The following is an 18,339-nucleotide window of genomic DNA, read 5'->3' on the forward strand; positions in this document are numbered from 1 at the left end:
AGAAAGTAAGCGTAGCAGGGGGCGGCAGAAGGTTAGATGGGCGGATGAGATTAAGAAGTTTGCAGGCAAAGGGTGGATGCAGCTGGCAAAGGATAGGGTTAATTGGAGAGACATGGGAGAGGCCTTTGCCCTGCAGTGGGTGTAGTAGGGCTGATGATGATGATGATGATGACAGGGACACGTAAAAACGATGTGTTCAGATTTACCTCGTTTCGGTCTAAAACAGCTTGTGTCGCTGTATTAAGCAAGAATACATGCTTTTCGCGCAGTTATAAGAGAAAAAGTTTTGATGCGTATCACATGGACACTTGTAAAACCGATGTGTTGTGATTTAGCTCGTTTCGGTCTAAAACAGCTTGTTTCGCTGTATTAAGCAAGAATACATGCTTTTCGCGCAGTTATTAGAGAAAAAGTTTTGACGAGTATCACGTGGAACACTTGTAATACCGATGTGTTGTGATTTGGCTCGTTTCGGTCTAAAACAGCTTGTTTCGTTGTATTAAGCAAGAATACATGCTTTTCGCGCAGTTATAAGAGAAAACGTTTTGACGCGTATCAGAGGAACACTTGTAAAACCGATGTGTTCAGATTTACCTCTTTTCGGACTAAAACAGCTTGTTTCGTTGTATTAAGCACGAATACATGCTTTTCGCGCAGTTATAAGAGAAAAAGTTTTAAAGGCGTGTCACAGGGACACTTGTAAAACCGATGTGTTCAGATTTACCTCGTTTCGGTCTAAAACAGCTTGTTTCGTTGAACTAAGCACGAATACATGCTTTTCGCGCAGTTATGAGAGAAAAACGTTTTGACGCGTATCAGAGGAACACTTGTAAAACCGATGTGTTGTGATTTAGCTCGTTTCGGTCTAAAACAGCTTGTTTCGCTGTATTAAGCAAGAATACGTGCTTTTCGCGCAGTTATAAGAGAAAAAGTTTTGACGCGTGTCACAGGGACAGGTGTAAAACCGACGTGTTCAGATTTATCTCGTTTCGGTCTAAAACAGCTTGATTCGTTGTATTAAGCACGAATACATGCTTTTCGCGCAGTTATAAGAGAAAAAGTTTTGACGAGTATCACGTGGATACTTGTAAAACCGATGTGTTCAGATACAGCTCGTTTTGGTATAAAACAGCTTGTTTCGTTGTTTTGAGCACGAATACATGCTTTTCGCGCAGTTATAGAAGAAAAAGTTTTGACGCGTATTAGAGGGACACTTTTAAAACTGATGTGTTCAGATTTAGCTCATCTCGGTCTAAAACAGCTTGTTTCGTTGTATTAAGCACGAATACATGCTTTTCGCGCAGTTATAAAAGAAAACGTTTTGACGCGTGTCACAGGGACACTCGTAAAACCGATGTGTTCAGATTTACATCGTTTCGGTCTTAAACAGCTTGTTTCGTTGTACTAAGCACGAATACATGCTTTTCGCGCAGTTATAAGAGAAAAAGTTTAGACGCGTATCAGAGGAACACTTGTAAAACCGATGTGTTGTGATTTAGCTCCTGTCGGTCTAAAACAGCTTGTTTCGTTGTATTAAGCAAGAATACATGCTTTTCGCGCAGTTATAAGAGAAAAAGTTTTGACGCGTATCAGAGGAACACTTGTAAAACCGATGTGTTGTGATTTAGGTCGTTTCGGTCTAAAACAGCTTGTTTCGCTGTATTAAGCAAGAATACATGCTTTTCGCGCAGTTATAAGAGAAAAAGATTTGACGCGTGTCACAGGGACACTTGTAAAACCGATGTGTTCAGATTTAGCTCGTTTCGGTCTAAAACAGCTTGTTTCGTTGTATTAAGCAAGAATACGTGCTTTTCGCGCAGTTATAAGAGAAAAAGTTTTGACGCGTGTCACAGGGACACGTGTAAAACCGATGTGTTCAGATTCAGCTCGTTTCGGTCTAAAACAGCTTGATTCGTTGTATTAAGCACGAATACATGCTTTTCGCGCAGTTATAAGAGAAAAAGTTTTGACGCGTGTCACAGGGACACTTGTAAAACCGATGTGTTCAGATACAGCTCGTTTTGGTATAAAACAGCTTGTTTCGTTGTTTTAAGCACGAATACATGCTTTTCGCGCAGTTATAGAAGAAAAAGTTTTGACGCGTATTAGAGGGACATTTGTAAAACTGATGTGTTCAGATTTAGCTCATCTCGGTCTAAAACAGCTTGTTTCGTTGTATTAAGCACGAATACATGCTTTTCGCGCAGTTATAAGAGAAAAAGATTTTACGCGTATCAGAGGAACACTTGTAAAACCGATATGTTGTGATTTAGCTCTTTTCGGTCTAAAACAGCTTGTTTCGTATTATTAAGCAAGAATACGTGCTTTTCGCTCAGTAATAAGAGAAAAAGTTTTGACGCGTGTCACAGGGACACTTGTAAAACCGATGTGTTCAGATTTAGCTCGTTTCAGTCTAAAACAGCTTGTTTCTTTGTATTAAGCACGAATACATGCTTTTCGCGCAGGTATAAGAGAAAAAGTTTTAAAGGCATGTCACAGGGACACTTGTAAAACCGATGTGTTCAGATTTACCTAGTTTCGGTCTAAAACAGCTTGTTTCGTTGGACTAAGCACGAATACATGCTTTTCGCGCAGTTATAAGAGAAAAAAGTTTTGACGCGTATCAGAGGAACACTTGTAAAACCGATGTGTTGTGATTTAGCTCTTTTCGGTATAAAACAGCTTGTTTCGTATTATTAAGCAAGAATACATGCTTTTCGCGCAGTTATAAGAGAAAAAGTTTTGACGCCTGTCACAGGGACACTTGTAAAACCGATGTGTTCAGATTTAGCTCGTTTCGGTCTAAAACAGGTTATTTCGCTGTATTAAGCAGGAATACATGCTTTTCGCGCCGTTATAAGAGAAAAAGTTTTAAATGCATGTCACAGGGACACTTCTAAAACCGATGTGTTCAGATTTACCTCGTTTCGGTCTAAAACAGCTTGTTGCGTTGGACTAAGCACAAATACATGCTTTTCGCGCAGTTATAAGAGAAAAAGTTTTGACGCGTATCAGAGGAACACTTGTAAAACCGATGTGTTGTGATTTAGCTCGTTTCGGTCTAAAACAGCTTGCTTCGCTGTATTAAGCAGGAATACATGCTTTTCGCGCAGTTATAAGAGAAAAAGTTTTGACGCGTATCACATGGGCACTTTTAAAACCGATGTGTTGTGATTTAGCTCTTTTCGGTCTAAAACAGCTTGTTTCGCTGTATTAAGCAAGAATACGTGCTTTTCGCGCAGTTATAAGAGAAAAAGTTTTGACGCGTGTCACAGGGACAGGTGTAAAACCGACGTGTTCAGATTTATCTCGTTTCGGTCTAAAACAGCTTGATTCGTTGTATTAAGCACGAATACATGCTTTTCGCGCAGTTATAAGAGAAAAAGTTTTGACGAGTATCACGTGGATACTTGTAAAACCGATGTGTTCAGATACAGCTCGTTTTGGTATAAAACAGCTTGTTTCGTTGTTTTAAGCACGAATACATGCTTTTCGCGCAGTTATAGAAGAAAAAGTTTTGACGCGTATTAGAGGGACACTTTTAAAACTGATGTGTTCAGATTTACCTCTTTTCGGACTAAAACAGCTTGTTTCGTTGTATTAAGCACGAATACATGCTTTTCGCGCAGTTATAAGAGAAAAAGTTTTAAAGGCGTGTCACAGGGACACTTGTAAAACCGATGTGTTCAGATTTACCTCGTTTCGGTCTAAAACAGCTTGTTTCGTTGAACTAAGCACGAATACATGCTTTTCGCGCAGTTATGAGAGAAAAACGTTTTGACGCGTATCAGAGGAACACTTGTAAAACCGATGTGTTGTGATTTAGCTCGTTTCGGTCTAAAACAGCTTGTTTCGCTGTATTAAGCAAGAATACGTGCTTTTCGCGCAGTTATAAGAGAAAAAGTTTTGACGCGTGTCACAGGGACAGGTGTAAAACCGACGTGTTCAGATTTATCTCGTTTCGGTCTAAAACAGCTTGATTCGTTGTATTAAGCACGAATACATGCTTTTCGCGCAGTTATAAGAGAAAAAGTTTTGACGAGTATCACGTGGATACTTGTAAAACCGATGTGTTCAGATACAGCTCGTTTTGGTATAAAACAGCTTGTTTCGTTGTTTTAAGCACGAATACATGCTTTTCGCGCAGTTATAGAAGAAAAAGTTTTGACGCGTATTAGAGGGACACTTTTAAAACTGATGTGTTCAGATTTAGCTCATCTCGGTCTAAAACAGCTTGTTTCGTTGTATTAAGCACGAATACATGCTTTTCGCGCAGTTATAAGAGAAAAAGTTTTGACGCGTGTCACAGGGACACTTGTAAAACCGATGTGTTCAGATACAGCTCGTTTTGGTATAAAACAGCTTGTTTCGTTGTTTTAAGCACGAATACATGCTTTTCGCGCAGTTAGAGAAGAAAAAGTTTTGACGCGTATTAGAGGGACATTTGTAAAACTGATGTGTTCAGATTTAGCTCATCTCGGTCTAAAACAGCTTGTTTCGTTGTATTAAGCACGAATACATGCTTTTCGCGCAGTTATAAGAGAAAAAGATTTTACGCGTATCAGAGGAACACTTGTAAAACCGATATGTTGTGATTTAGCTCTTTTCGGTCTAAAACAGCTTGTTTCGTATTATTAAGCAAGAATACGTGCTTTTCGCTCAGTAATAAGAGAAAAAGTTTTGACGCGTGTCACAGGGACACTTGTAAAACCGATGTGTTCAGATTTAGCTCGTTTCAGTCTAAAACAGCTTGTTTCTTTGTATTAAGCACGAATACATGCTTTTCGCGCAGGTATAAGAGAAAAAGTTTTAAAGGCATGTCACAGGGACACTTGTAAAACCGATGTGTTCAGATTTACCTAGTTTCGGTCTAAAACAGCTTGTTTCGTTGGACTAAGCACGAATACATGCTTTTCGCGCAGTTATAAGAGAAAAAAGTTTTGACGCGTATCAGAGGAACACTTGTAAAACCGATGTGTTGTGATTTAGCTCTTTTCGGTCTAAAACAGCTTGTTTCGTATTATTAAGCAAGAATACATGCTTTTCGCGCAGTTATAAGAGAAAAAGTTTTGACGCCTGTCACAGGGACACTTGTAAAACCGATGTGTTCAGATTTAGCTCGTTTCGGTCTAAAACAGGTTATTTCGCTGTATTAAGCAGGAATACATGCTTTTCGCGCCGTTATAAGAGAAAAAGTTTTAAATGCATGTCACAGGGACACTTCTAAAACCGATGTGTTCAGATTTACCTCGTTTTGGTCTAAAACAGCTTGTTGCGTTGGACTAAGCACAAATACATGCTTTTCGCGCAGTTATAAGAGAAAAAGTTTTGACGCGTATCAGAGGAACACTTGTAAAACCGATGTGTTGTGATTTAGCTCGTTTCGGTCTAAAACAGCTTGCTTCGCTGTATTAAGCAGGAATACATGCTTTTCGCGCAGTTATAAGAGAAAAAGTTTTGACGCGTATCACATGTGCACTTTTAAAACCGATGTGTTCAGATTTAGCTCGTTTCGGTCTAAAACAGCTTGTTTCGTTGTATTAAGCACAAATACATGCTTTTCGCGCAGTTATAAGAGAAAAAGTTTTGACGCGTATCAGAGGAACACTTGTAAAACCGATGTGTTGTGATTTAGCTCGTTTCGGTCTAAAACAGCTTGTTTCGTTGTATTAAGCAAGAATACATGCTTTTCGCGCAGGTATAAGAGAAAAAGTTTTAAAGGCATGTCACAGGGACACTTGTAAAACCGATGTGTTCAGATTTACCTCGTTTCGGTCTAAAACAGCTTGTTTCGTTGGACTAAGCACGAATACATGCTTTTCGCGCAGTTATAAGAGAAAAAAGTTTTGACGCGTATCAGAGGAACACTTGTAAAACCGATGTGTTGTGATTTAGCTCTTTTCGGTCTAAAACAGCTTGTTTCGTATTATTAAGCAAGAATACATGCTTTTCGCGCAGTTATAAGAGAAAAAGTTTTGACGCCTGTCACAGGGACACTTGTAAAACCGATGTGTTCAGATTTAGCTCGTTTCGGTCTAAAACAGCTTGTTTCGCTGTATTAATAAGGAATACATGCTTTTCGCGCAGTTATAAGAGAAAAAGTTTTAAATACATGTCACAGGGACACCTGTAAAACCGATGTGTTCAGATTTACCTCGTTTCGGTCTAAAACAGCTTGTTTCGCTGTATTAAGCAGGAATACATGCTTTTCGCGCAGTTATAAGAGAAAAAGTTTTGACGCGTATCAGAGGAACACTTGTAAAACCGATGTGTTGTGATTTAGCTCGTTTCGGTCTAAAACAGCTTGTTTCGTTGTATTAAGCAAGAATACATGCTTTTCGCGTAGTTATTAGAGAAAAAGTTTTGACGAGTATCATGTGGAACACTTGTAATACCGATGTGTTGTGATTTGGCTCGTTTCGGTCTAAAACAGCTTGTTTCGTTGTATTAAGCAAGAATACATGCTTTTCGCGCGGTTATAAGAGAAAACGTTTTGAAGCGTATCAGAGGAACACTTGTAAAACCGATGTGTTCTGATTCAGCTCGTTTCGGTCTAAAACAGCTTGATTCGTTGTATTAAGCACGAATACATGCTTTTCGCGCAGTTATAAGAGAAAAAGTTTTGACGAGTATCACGTGGATACTTGTAAAACCGATATGTTCAGATTTAGCTCATCTCGGTCTAAAACAGCTTGTTTCGTTGTATTAAGCACGAATACATGCTTTTCGCGCAGTTATAAGAGAAAAAGTTTTGACGCGTGTCACAGGGACACTTGTAAAACCGATGTGTTCAGATACAGCTCGTTTTGGTATAAAACAGCTTGTTTCGTTGTTTTAAGCACGAATACATGCTTTTCGCGCAGTTAGAGAAGAAAAAGTTTTGACGCGTATTAGAGGGACATTTGTAAAACTGATGTGTACAGATTTAGCTCATCTCGGTCTAAAACAGCTTGTTTCGTTGTATTAAGCACGAATACATGCTTTTCGCGCAGTTATAAGAGAAAAAGATTTTACGCGTATCAGAGGAACACTTGTAAAACCGATATGTTGTGATTTAGCTCTTTTCGGTCTAAAACAGCTTGTTTCGTATTATTAAGCAAGAATACGTGCTTTTCGCTCAGTAATAAGAGAAAAAGTTTTGACGCGTGTCACAGGGACACTTGTAAAACCGATGTGTTCAGATTTAGCTCGTTTCAGTCTAAAACAGCTTGTTTCTTTGTATTAAGCACGAATACATGCTTTTCGCGCAGGTATAAGAGAAAAAGTTTTAAAGGCATGTCACAGGGACACTTGTAAAACCGATGTGTTCAGATTTACCTAGTTTCGGTCTAAAACAGCTTGTTTCGTTGGACTAAGCACGAATACATGCTTTTCGCGCAGTTATAAGAGAAAAAAGTTTTGACGCGTATCAGAGGAACACTTGTAAAACCGATGTGTTGTGATTTAGCTCTTTTCGGTCTAAAACAGCTTGTTTCGTATTATTAAGCAAGAATACATGCTTTTCGCGCAGTTATAAGAGAAAAAGTTTTGACGCCTGTCACAGGGACACTTGTAAAACCGATGTGTTCAGATTTAGCTCGTTTCGGTCTAAAACAGGTTATTTCGCTGTATTAAGCAGGAATACATGCTTTTCGCGCCGTTATAAGAGAAAAAGTTTTAAATGCATGTCACAGGGACACTTCTAAAACCGATGTGTTCAGATTTACCTCGTTTCGGTCTAAAACAGCTTGTTGCGTTGGACTAAGCACAAATACATGCTTTTCGCGCAGTTATAAGAGAAAAAGTTTTGACGCGTATAAGAGGAACACTTGTAAAACCGATGTGTTGTGATTTAGCTCGTTTCGGTCTAAAACAGCTTGCTTCGCTGTATTAAGCAGGAATACATGCTTTTCGCGCAGTTATAAGAGAAAAAGTTTTGACGCGTATCACATGGGCACTTTTAAAACCGATGTGTTCAGATTTAGCTCGTTTCGGTCTAAAACAGCTTGTTTCGTTGTATTAAGCACAAATACATGCTTTTCGCGCAGTTATAAGAGAAAAAGTTTTGACGCGTATCAGAGGAACACTTGTAAAACCGATGTGTTGTGATTTAGCTCGTTTCGGTCTAAAACAGCTTGTTTCGTTGTATTAAGCAAGAATACATGCTTTTCGCGCAGGTATAAGAGAAAAAGTTTTAAAGGCATGTCACAGGGACACTTGTAAAACCGATGTGTTCAGATTTACCTCGTTTCGGTCTAAAACAGCTTGTTTCGTTGGACTAAGCACGAATACATGCTTTTCGCGCAGTTATAAGAGAAAAAAGTTTTGACGCGTATCAGAGGAACACTTGTAAAACCGATGTGTTGTGATTTAGCTCTTTTCGGTCTAAAACAGCTTGTTTCGTATTATTAAGCAAGAATACATGCTTTTCGCGCAGTTATAAGAGAAAAAGTTTTGACGCCTGTCACAGGGACACTTGTAAAACCGATGTGTTCAGATTTAGCTCGTTTCGGTCTAAAACAGCTTGTTTCGCTGTATTGATCAGGAATACATGCTTTTCGCGCAGTTATAAGAGAAAAAGTTTTAAATACATGTCACAGGGACACCTGTAAAACCGATGTGTTCAGATTTACCTCGTTTCGGTCTAAAACAGCTTGTTTCGCTGTATTAAGCAGGAATACATGCTTTTCGCGCAGTTATAAGAGAAAAAGTTTTGACGCGTATCAGAGGAACACTTGTAAAACCGATGTGTTGTGATTTAGCTCGTTTCGGTCTAAAACAGCTTGTTTCGTTGTATTAAGCAAGAATACATGCTTTTCGCGTAGTTATTAGAGAAAAAGTTTTGACGAGTATCATGTGGAACACTTGTAATACCGATGTGTTGTGATTTGGCTCGTTTCGGTCTAAAACAGCTTGTTTCGTTGTATTAAGCAAGAATACATGCTTTTCGCGCGGTTATAAGAGAAAACGTTTTGAAGCGTATCAGAGGAACACTTGTAAAACCGATGTGTTCTGATTCAGCTCGTTTCGGTCTAAAACAGCTTGATTCGTTGTATTAAGCACGAATACATGCTTTTCGCGCAGTTATAAGAGAAAAAGTTTTGACGAGTATCACGTGGATACTTGTAAAACCGATATGTTCAGATTTAGCTCATCTCGGTCTAAAACAGCTTGTTTCGTTGTATTAAGCACGAATACATGCTTTTCGCGCAGTTATAAGAGAAAAAGTTTTGACGCGTGTCACAGGGACACTTGTAAAACCGATGTGTTCAGATACAGCTCGTTTTGGTATAAAACAGCTTGTTTCGTTGTTTTAAGCACGAATACATGCTTTTCGCGCAGTTAGAGAAGAAAAAGTTTTGACGCGTATTAGAGGGACATTTGTAAAACTGATGTGTACAGATTTAGCTCATCTCGGTCTAAAACAGCTTGTTTCGTTGTATTAAGCACGAATACATGCTTTTCGCGCAGTTATAAGAGAAAAAGATTTTACGCGTATCAGAGGAACACTTGTAAAACCGATGTGTTGTGATTTAGCTCTTTTCGGTCTAAAACAGCTTGTTTCGTATTATTAAGCAAGAATACATGCTTTTCGCGCAGTTATAAGAGAAAAAGTTTTGACGCCTGTCACAGGGACACTTGTAAAACCGATGTGTTCAGATTTAGCTCGTTTCGGTCTAAAACAGCTTGTTTCGCTGTATTAAGCAGGAATACATGCTTTTCGCGCAGTTATAAGAGAAAAAGTTTTAAATGCGTGTCACAGGGACACTTGTAAAACCGATGTGTTCAGGTTTACCTCGTTTCGGTCTAAAACAGCTTGTTTCGTTGGACTAAGCACAAATACATGCTTTTCGCGCAGTTATAAGAGAAAAAGTTTTGACGCGTATCAGAGGAACACTTGTAAAACCGATGTGTTGTGATTTAGCTCGTTTCGGTCTAAAACAGCTTGCGTCGCTGTATTAAGCAGGAAAACATGCTTTTCGCGCAGTTATAAGAGAAAAAGTTTTGACGCGTATCACATGGACACTTTTAAAACCGATGTGTTCAGATTTAGCTCGTTTCGGTCTAAAACAGCTTGTTTCGTTGTATTAAGCACGAATACATGCTTTTCGCGCAGTTATAAGAGAAAAAGTTTTGACGCGTATCAGAGGAACACTTGTAAAACCGATGTGTTGTGATTTAGCTCGTTTCGGTCTAAAACAGCTTGTTTCGCTGTATTAAGCAAGAATACATGCTTTTCGCGTAGTTATTAGAGAAAAAGTTTTGACGAGTATCACGTGGAACACTTGTAATACCGATGTGTTGTGATTTGGCTCGTTTCGGTCTAAAACAGCTTGTTTCGTTGTATTAAGCAAGAATACATGCTTTTCGCGCGGTTATAAGAGAAAACTGTTTGAAGCGTATCAGAGGAACACTTGTAAAACCGATGTGTTCAGATTTACCTCTTTTCGGACTAAAACAGCTTGTTTCGTTGTATTAAGCACGAATACATGCTTTTCGCGCAGTTATAAGAGAAAAAGTTTTGACGCGTATCACGTGGACACTTGAAAAACCGATGTGTTCAGATCTATCTCATTTTGGTCTAAAACAGCTTGTTTCGTTGTATTAAGCACGAATACATGCTTTTCGCGCAGTTATAAGAGAAAAAGTTTTGACGCGTATCAGAGGAACACTTGTAAAACCGATGTGTTGTGATTTAGCTCATTTCGGTCTAAAACAGCTTGTTTCGCTGTATTAACCTAGAATACATGCTTTCCGCGCAGTTATAAGAGAAAAAGTTTTGACGCGTGTCACAGGGACACTTGTAAAACCGATGTGTTCAGATTTAGCCCGTTTCGGTCTAAAACAGCTTGTTTCGTTGGACTAAGCACGAATACATGCTTTTCGCGCAGTTATAAGAGAAAAAGTTTTGACGCGTATCAGAGGAACACTTGTAAAACCGATGTGTTGTGATTTACCTCGTTTCGGTCTAAAACAGCTTGTTTCGTTAGACTAAGCACGAATACAAGGTTTTCGCGCAGTTATAAGAGAAAAAAGTTTTGATGCGTATCAGAGGAACATTTGTAAAACCGGTGTGTTGTGATTTAGCTCGTTTGGGTCTAAAACAGCTTGTTTCGCTGTATTAAGCAAGAATACCTGCTTTTCGCGCAGTTATAAGAGAAAAAGTTTTGACACGTGTCACAGGGACACTTGTAAAACCGATGTGTTCAGATTTAGCTCGTTTCGGTCTAAAACAGCTTGTTTCGTTGTATTAAGCAAGAATACATGCTTTTCGCTCAGTTATAAGAGAAAAACTTTTGACGCGTATCACAGGGACACTTGTAAAACCGATGTGTTCAGATTTAGCTCGTTTCGGTCTAAAACAGCTTGTTTCGTTGTATTAAGCACGAATACATGCTTTTCGCGCAGTTATAAGAGAAAAAGTTTTGACGCGTATCAGAGGAACACTTGTAAAACCGATGTGTTGTGATTTAGCTCGTTTCGGTCTAAAACAGCTTGCTTCGCTGTGTTAAGCAGGAATACATGCTTTTCGCGCAGTGATAAGAGAAAAAGTTTTGACGCGTATCACATGGACACTTTTAAAACCGATGTGTTCAGATTTAGCTCGTTTCGGTCTAAAACAGCTTGTTTCGTTGTATTAAGCACGAATACATGCTTTTCGCGCAGTTATAAGAGAAAAAGTTTTGACGCGTATCAGAGGAACACTTGTAAAACCGATGTGTTGTGATTTAGCTTGTTTCGGTCTAAAACAGCTTGTTTCGCTGTATTAAGCAAGAATACATGCTTTTCGCGTAGTTATTAGAGAAAAAGTTTTGACGAGTATCACGTGGAACACTTGTAATACCGATGTGTTGTGATTTGGCTCGTTTCGGTCTAAAACAGCTTGTTTCGTTGTATTAAGCAAGAATACATGCTTTTCGCGCAGTTATAAAAGAAAAAGTTTTGACGAGTATCACGTGGATACTTGTAAAACCGATATGTTCAGATTTAGCTCATCTCGGTCTAAAACAGCTTGTTTCGTTGTATTAAGCACGAATACATGCTTTTCGCGCAGTTATAGAAAAAGTTTTGACGCGTGTCACAGGGACACTTGTAAAACCGATGTGTTCAGATACAGCTCGTTTTGGTATAAAACAGCTTGTTTCGTTGTTTTAAGCACGAATACATGCTTTTCTCGCAGTTAGAGAAGAAAAAGTTTTGACGCGTATTAGAGGGACATTTGTAAAACTGATGTGTTCAGATTTAGCTCATCTCGGTCTAAAACAGCTTGTTTCGTTGTATTAAGCACGAATACATGCTTTTCGCGCAGTTATAAGAGAAGAAGATTTTACGCGTATCAGAGGAACACTTGTAAAACCGATGTGTTGTGATTTAGCTCTTTTCGGTCTAAAACAGCTTGTTTCGTATTATTAAGCAAGAATACGTGCTTTTCGCGCAGTAATAAGAGAAAAAGTTTTGACGCGTGTCACAGGGACACTTGTAAAACCGATGTGTTCAGATTTAGCTCGTTTCGGTCGAAAACAGCTTGTTTCTTTGTATTAAGCACGAATACATGCTTTTCGCGCAGGTATAAGAGAAAAAGTTTTAAAGGCATGTCACAGGGACACTTGTAAAACCGATGTGTTCAGATTTACCTAGTTTCGGTCTAAAACAGCTTGTTTCGTTGGACTAAGCACGAATACATGCTTTTCGCGCAGTTATAAGAGAAAAAAGTTTTGACGCGTATCAGAGGAACACTTGTAAAACCGATGTGTTGTGATTTAGCTCTTTTCGGTCTAAAACAGCTTGTTTCGTATTATTAAGCAAGAATACATGCTTTTCGCGCAGTTATAAGAGAAAAAGTTTTGACGCCTGTCACAGGGACACTTGTAAAACCGATGTGTTCAGATTTAGCTCGTTTCGGTCTAAAACAGCTTGTTTCGCTGTATTAAGCAGGAATACATGCTTTTCGCGCAGTTATAAGAGAAAAAGTTTTAAATGCATGTCACAGGGACACTTGTAAAACCGATGTGTTCAGATTTACCTCGTTTCGGTCTAAAACAGCTTGTTTCGTTGGACTAAGCACAGATACATGCTTTTCGCGCAGTTATAAGAGAAAAAGTTTTGACGCGTATCAGAGGAACACTTGTAAAACCGATGTGTTGTGATTTAGCTCTTTTCGGTCTAAAACAGCTTGTTTCGTATTATTAAGCAAGAATACATGCTTTTCGCGCAGTTATAAAAGAAAAAGTTTTGACGCCTGTCACAGGGACACTTGTAAAACCGATGTGTTCAGATTTAGCTCGTTTCGGTCTAAAACAGCTTGTTTCGCTGTATTAAGCAGGACTACATGCTTTTCGCGCAGTTATAAGAGAAAAAGTTTTAAATGCGTGTCACAGGGACACTTGTAAAAACGATGTGTTCAGATTTACCTCGTTTCGGTCTAAAACAGCTTGTTTCGTTGGACTAAGCACAAATACATGCTTTTCGCGCAGTTATAAGAGAAAAAGTTTTGACGAGTATCAGAGGAACACTTGTAAAACCGATGTGTTGTAATTTAGCTCGTTTCGTTCTAAAACAGCTTGCTTCGCTGTATTAAGCAGGAATACATGCTTTTCGCGCAGTTATAAGAGAAAAAGTTTTGACGCGTATCACATGGACACTTTTAAAACCGATGTGTTCAGATTTAGCTCGTTTCGGTCTAAAACAGCTTGTTTCGTTGTATTAAGCACGAATACATGCTTTTCGCGCAGTTATAAGAGAAAAAGTTTTGACGCGTATCAGAGGAACACTTGTAAAACCGATGTGTTGTGATTTAGCTCGTTTCGGTCTAAAACAGCTTGCTTCGCTGTATTAAGCAGGAATACATGCTTTTCGCGCAGTTATAAGAGAAAAGGTTTTGACGCGTATCACATGGACACTTTTAAAACCGATGTGTTCAGATTTAGCTCGTTTCGGTCTAAAACAGCTTGTGTCGTTGTATTAAGCACGAATACATGCTTTTCGCGCAGTTATAAGAGAAAACGTTTTGACGCGTATCAGAGGAACACTTGTAAAACCGATGTGTTGTGATTTAGCTCGTTTCAGTCTAAAACAGCTTGTTTCGTTGTATTAAGCAAGAATACATGCTTTTCGCGTAGTTATTAGAGAAAAAGTTTTGACGAGTATCACGTGGAACACTTGTAATACCGATGTGTTGTGATTTGGCTCGTTTCGGTCTAAAACAGCTTGTTTCGTTGTATTAAGCAAGAATACATGCTTTTCGCGCGGTTATAAGAGAAAACGTTTTGAAGCGTATCAGAGGAACACTTGTAAAACCGATGTGTTCAGATTCAGCTCGTTTCGGTCTAAAACAGCTTGATTCGTTGTATTAAGCACGAATACATGCTTTTCGCGCAGTTATAAGAGAAAAAGTTTTGACGAGTATCACGTGGATACTTGTAAAACCGATATGTTCAGATTTAGCTCATCTCGGTCTAAAACAGCTTGTTTCGTTGTATTAAGCACGAATACATGCTTTTCGCGCAGTTATAAGAGAAAAAGTTTTGACGCGTGTCACAGGGACACTTGTAAAACCGATGTGTTCAGATACAGCTCGTTTTGGTATAAAACAGCTTGTTTCGTTGTTTTAAGCACGAATACATGCTTTTCGCGCAGTTAGAGAAGAAAAAGTTTTGACGCGTATTAGAGGGACATTTGTAAAACTGATGTGTACAGATTTAGCTCATCTCGGTCTAAAACAGCTTGTTTCGTTGTATTAAGCACGAATACATGCTTTTCGCGCAGTTATAAGAGAAAAAGATTTTACGCGTATCAGAGGAACACTTGTAAAACCGATGTGTTGTGATTTAGCTCTTTTCGATCTAAAACAGCTTGTTTCGTATTATTAAGCAAGAATACGTGCTTTTCGCGCAGTAATAAGAGAAAAAGTTTTGACGCGTGTCACAGGGACACTTGTAAAACCGATGTGTTCAGATTTAGCTCGTTTCGGTCTAAAACAGCTTGTTTCTTTGTATTAAGCACGAATACATGCTTTTCGCGCAGGTATAAGAGAAAAAGTTTTAAAGGCATGTCACAGGGACACTTGTAAAACCGATGTGTTCAGATTTACCTAGTTTCGGTCTAAAACAGCTTGTTTCGTTGGACTAAGCACGAATACATGCTTTTCGCGCAGTTATAAGAGAAAAAAGTTTTGACGCGTATCAGAGGAACACTTGTAAAACCGATGTGTTGTGATTTAGCTCTTTTCGGTCTAAAACAGCTTGTTTCGTATTATTAAGCAAGAATACATGCTTTTCGCGCAGTTATAAGAGAAAAAGTTTTGACGCCTGTCACAGGGACACTTGTAAAACCGATGTGTTCAGATTTAGCTCGTTTCGGTCTAAAACAGCTTGTTTCGCTGTATTAAGCAGGAATACATGCTTTTCGCGCAGTTATAAGAGAAAAAGTTTTAAATGCGTGTCACAGGGACACTTGTAAAACCGATGTGTTCAGATTTACCTCGTTTCGGTCTAAAACAGCTTGTTTCGTTGGACTAAACACAAATACATGCTTTTCGCGCAGTTATAAGAGAAAAAGTTTTGACGCGTATCAGAGGAACACTTGTAAAACCGATGTGTTGTGATTTAGCTCGTTTCGGTCTAAAACAGCTTGCTTCGCTGTATTAAGCAGGAATACATGCTTTTCGCGCAGTTATAAGAGAAAAAGTTTTGACGCGTGTCACAGGGACACTTGTAAAACCGATGTGTTGTGATTTAACCCTTTTCGGTCTAAAACAGCTTGTTTCGTATTATTAAGCAAGAATACGTGCTTTTCGCGCAGTAATAAGAGAAAAAGTTTTGACGCGTGTCACAGGGACACTCGTAAAACCGATGTGTTCAGATTTACCTCGTTTCGGTCTAAAACAGCTTGTTTCGTTTGACTAAGCACGAATACAAGCTTTTCGCGCAGTTATAAGAGAAAAAAGTTTTGATGCGTATCAGAGGAACATTTGTAAAACCGGTGTGTTGTGATTTAGCTCGTTTCGGTCTAAAACAGCTTGTTTCGCTGTATTAAGCAAGAATACATGCTTTTCGCGCAGTTATAAGAGAAAAAGTTTTGACACGTGTCACGGGGACACTTGTAAAACCGATGTGTTCAGATTTAGCTCGTTTCGGTCTAAAACAGCTTGTTTCGTTGTATTAAGCAAGAATACATGCTTTTCGCTCAGTTATAAGAGAAAAACTTTTGACGCGTATCAGAGGAACACTTGTAAAACCGATGTGTTGTGATTTAGCTCGTTTCGGTCTAAAACAGCTTGCTTCTCTGTATTAGGCAGGAATACATGCTTTTCGCGCAGTTATAAGAGAAAAAGTTTTGACGCGTATCACATGGACACTTTTAAAACCGATGTGTTCAGATTTAGCTCGTTTCGGTCTAAAACAGCTTGTTTCGTTGTATTAAGCACGAATACATGCTTTTCGCGCAGTTATAAGAGAAAAAGATTTGACGAGTATCACGTGGAACACTTGTAATACCGATGTGTTGTGATTTGGCTCGTTTCGGTCTAAAACAGCTTGTTTCGTTGTATTAAGCAAGAATACATGCTTTTCGCGCAGTTATAAGAGAAAAAGTTTTGACGAGTATCACGTGGATACTTGTAAAACCGATATGTTCAGATTTAGCTCATCTCGGTCTAAAACAGCTTGTTTCGTTGTATTAAGCACGAATACATGCTTTTCGCGCAGTTATAAGAGAAAAAGTTTTGACGCGTGTCACAGGGACACTTGTAAAACCGATGTGTTCAGATACAGCTCGTTTTGGTATAAAACAGCTTGTTTCGTTGTTTTAAACACGAATACATGCTTTTCGCACAGTTAGAGAAGAAAAAGTTTTGACGCGTATTAGAGGGACATTTGTAAAACTGATGTGTTCAGATTTAGCTCATCTCGGTCTAAAACAGCTTGTTTCGTTGTATTAAGCACGAATACATGCTTTTCGCGCAGTAATAAGAGAAAAAGTTTTGACGCGTGTCACAGGGACACTTGTAAAACCGATGTGTTCAGATTTAGCTCGTTTCGGTCAAAAACAGCTTTTCGCGCAGGTATAAGAGAAAAAGTTTTAAAGGCATGTCACAGGGACACTTGTAAAACCGATGTGTTCAGATTTACCTAGTTTCGGTCTAAAACAGCTTGTTTCGTTGGACTAAGCACGAATACATGCTTTTCGCGCAGTTATAAGAGAAAAAAGTTTTGACGCGTATCAGAGGAACACTTGTAAAACCGATGTGTTGTGATTTAGCTCTTTTCGGTCTAAAACAGCTTGTTTCGTATTATTAAGCAAGAATACATGCTTTTCGCGCAGTTATAAGAGAAAAAGTTTTGACGCCTGTCACAGGGACACTTGTAAAACCGATGTGTTCAGATTTAGCTCGTTTCGGTCTAAAACAGCTTGTTTCGCTGTATTAAGCAGGAATACATGCTTTTCGCGCAGTTATAAGAGAAAAAGTTTTAAATGCATGTCACAGGGACACTTGTAAAACCGATGTGTTGTGATTTAGCTCGTTTCGGTCTAAAACAGCTTGCTTCGCTGTATTAAGCAGGAATACATGCTTTTCGCGCAGTTATAAGAGAAAAAGTTTTGACGCGTATCAGAGGAACACTTGTAAAACCGATGTGTTGTGATTTAGCTCGTTTCGGTCTAAAACAGCTTGTTTCGCTGTATTAAGCAAGAATACATGCTTTTCGCGTAGTTATTAGAGAAAAAGTTTTGACGAGTATCACGTGGAACACTTGTAATACCGATGTGTTGTGATTTGGCTCGTTTCGGTCTAAAACAGCTTGTTTCGTTGTATTAAGCACGAATACATGCTTTTCGCGCAGTTATAAGAGAAAAAGTTTTCACGCGTATCACGTGGACACTTGGAAAACCGATGTGTTCAGATCTAGCTCATTTTGGTCTAAAACAGCTTGTTTCGTTGTATTAAGCACGAATACATGCTTTTCGCGCAGTTATATGAGAAAAAGTTTTGACGCGTATCAGAGGAACACTTGTAAAACCGATGTGTTGTGATTTAGCTCGTTTCGGTCTAAAACAGCTTGTTTCATTGTATTAAGCAAGAATACATGCTTTTCGCGCAGTTATAAGAGAAAAAGTTTTGACGCGTATCAGAGGGACACTTGTAAAACCGATGTGTTCAGATTTAGCTCGTTTCGGTCTAAAACAGCTTGTTTCGTTGTATTAAGCACGAATACATGCTTTTCGCGCAGTTATAAGAGAAAACGTTTTGACACGTATCAGAGGAACACTTGTAAAACCGATGTTTTCTGATTTAGCTCGTTTCGGTCTAAAACAGCTTGTTTCGTTGTATTAAGCCCGAATACATGCTTTTCGCGCAGTTAT

This window comes from Amblyomma americanum, chromosome 8, assembly GCF_052857255.1.
Source record: "Amblyomma americanum isolate KBUSLIRL-KWMA chromosome 8, ASM5285725v1, whole genome shotgun sequence".
Lineage (NCBI taxonomy): Eukaryota > Metazoa > Arthropoda > Arachnida > Ixodida > Ixodidae > Amblyomma > Amblyomma americanum.